General features: G+C 57.3%; 1 non-coding gene across 1 annotated transcript in view; it reads right to left on the bottom strand.

Annotated features, from left to right (window-relative positions):
• LOC126138005 (small subunit ribosomal RNA) overlaps positions 1 to 1,333 on the bottom strand; it is a 1,909-nt gene extending 576 nt beyond the window's left edge. Inside the window, exon 1 of the ribosomal RNA XR_007528052.1 lies at positions 1 to 1,333. This exon is cut by the window's left edge and continues 576 nt beyond it. This is a non-coding gene — a ribosomal RNA (small subunit ribosomal RNA).
• Between the last annotated feature and the right edge of the window lie 1,167 nt (positions 1,334 to 2,500).

The raw sequence follows: 2,500 nt of genomic DNA, 5'->3' as shown, positions 1-2,500 counted from the left end.
GTCAATCCTTCCGGTGTCCGGGCCTGGTGAGGTTTCCCGTGTTGAGTCAAATTAAGCCGCAGGCTCCACTCCTGGTGGTGCCCTTCCGTCAATTCCTTTAAGTTTCAGCTTTGCAACCATACTTCCCCCGGAACCCAAAAGCTTTGGTTTCCCGGAGGCTGCCCGCCGAGTCATCGGAGGAACTGCGGCGGATCGCTGGCTGGCATCGTTTATGGTTAGAACTAGGGCGGTATCTGATCGCCTTCGAACCTCTAACTTTCGTTCTTGATTAATGAAAACATACTTGGCAAATGCTTTCGCTTCTGTTCGTCTTGCGACGATCCAAGAATTTCACCTCTAACGTCGCAATACGAATGCCCCCGCCTGTCCCTATTAATCATTACCTCGGGTTCCGAAAACCAACAAAATAGAACCGAGGTCCTATTCCATTATTCCATGCACACAGTATTCAGGCGGGCTTGCCTGCTTTAAGCACTCTAATTTGTTCAAAGTAAACGTGCCGGCCCACCCAGACACTCAATAAAGAGCACCTTGGTAGGATTTCAACGGGGTCCGCCTCGGGACGCACGAACACGCACGAGGCGGTCGCACGCCTTCGGCTCGCCCCACCGGCAGGACGTCCCACGATACATGCCAGTTAAACACCGACGGGCGGTGAACCAACAGCGTGGGACACAAATCCAACTACGAGCTTTTTAACCGCAACAACTTTAATATACGCTATTGGAGCTGGAATTACCGCGGCTGCTGGCACCAGACTTGCCCTCCAATAGATACTCGTTAAAGGATTTAAAGTGTACTCATTCCGATTACGGGGCCTCGGATGAGTCCCGTATCGTTATTTTTCGTCACTACCTCCCCGTGCCGGGAGTGGGTAATTTGCGCGCCTGCTGCCTTCCTTGGATGTGGTAGCCGTTTCTCAGGCTCCCTCTCCGGAATCGAACCCTGATTCCCCGTTACCCGTTACAACCATGGTAGGCGCAGAACCTACCATCGACAGTTGATAAGGCAGACATTTGAAAGATGCGTCGCCGGTACGAGGACCGTGCGATCAGCCCAAAGTTATTCAGAGTCACCAAGGCAAACGGACCGGACGAGCCGACCGATTGGTTTTGATCTAATAAAAGCGTCCCTTCCATCTCTGGTCGGGACTCTGTTTGCATGTATTAGCTCTAGAATTACCACAGTTATCCAAGTAACGTGGGTACGATCTAAGGAACCATAACTGATTTAATGAGCCATTCGCGGTTTCACCTTAATGCGGCTTGTACTGAGACATGCATGGCTTAATCTTTGAGACAAGCATATGACTACTGGCAGGATCAACCAGGGAGCTGCGTCAACTAGAGCTGAGCAGCCGGCCGCCCGGGAGTGTGTCCCAGGGGCCCGCGCGAACACGCAAGCGTCCGCTCAATTATTCTGCAAACAGGAGGAGGCTGAGCTCCCCTGCACAATACACCTCGAAACCCTCTCAGGTCCCGGCGGCGCGCAGCGCCGTCCTAAGTACTTGGTCGGGTTCGAGAGAGGCGCAATCGCCCGGAGTTAGGCGAGTAGACGCTTTAGGTGCGACCACCCGTGCTCCCAACTGAGCTTGCCGCTGCCGACAGAGGCCCGGGAGCGTGCTGTCGTGGCATTGCCGGCGGGAGACAACACGCGCCACCTACGGTGACCGGCAGCTCCAACGCCAGCGCCACAGAAGGGCAAAGGCCCCACGTGGGTGCCGAAGCGAACTCTCCCAGCACAGCGCACGTGCCAACACGTCTGCACAACTGCGATACAAACCACCAGCGAGAACCGCTGGGGCGACCGAGCAGCAGACGGCGTCGCGGCGCCGAGTGCCGGGCGGCGGCGCATCCTCAACGCACACAGTCCTCAGTCGGACCAGCACACTGCAGATGTCCACCGCGCTTCGCACCGGGCCCGCGAGGACCCACTTTGGCCGCCCGGCGCCGCGCGCAGGGTGCCCCGGCGCGCAGCTGCGCCGCCTGCCGCGTCCGTCGGCCGGCGCGCCTGCCACTGGGCGCCCCCACCAGCCGGCTGTAGGGCGTGCGCCCACGCACCGCGCGGCCAGCACGCCGGGCGGCCCCCCCTCACCGGCCGGGGACGGTCCCGCCCAGCCACCGCCGCGTATCGCTTCACACACAGATTTGCCCTTACTGATTTACCTCCAGCAACAACAACCGCACCACAATGGGTTTACCAGTTGTTCATTTGCGTAACGTCACCAGCAAACGTAGACGTCCATCCCAGTTTGCAAATGCTACGATTATTGCATACCTGTCTGTTAGGTGTCACGACACACTACGTCTGCCCACATACACGCAACAAAATGTGCACGACTAGAGAACACGTGGGAGGTGGCCCCCTACGTATGCGATGTCCATTACGAGACCGACTGTCAACCAGCATCTGTACCATGTCGCAGATGTGGAACGCGGTGCACCATGCTATCACACTGTGTGAGAAGAGACGACTACGTTTGAATACACGCGCCACTACA

Source organism: Schistocerca cancellata, unplaced genomic scaffold (assembly GCF_023864275.1).
Source record: "Schistocerca cancellata isolate TAMUIC-IGC-003103 unplaced genomic scaffold, iqSchCanc2.1 HiC_scaffold_649, whole genome shotgun sequence".
Classification (NCBI taxonomy): Eukaryota; Metazoa; Arthropoda; class Insecta; order Orthoptera; family Acrididae; genus Schistocerca; species Schistocerca cancellata.
Note: the sequence above shows the minus strand (reverse complement) of the source record. Positions and strands in the feature narration are given on the sequence as shown.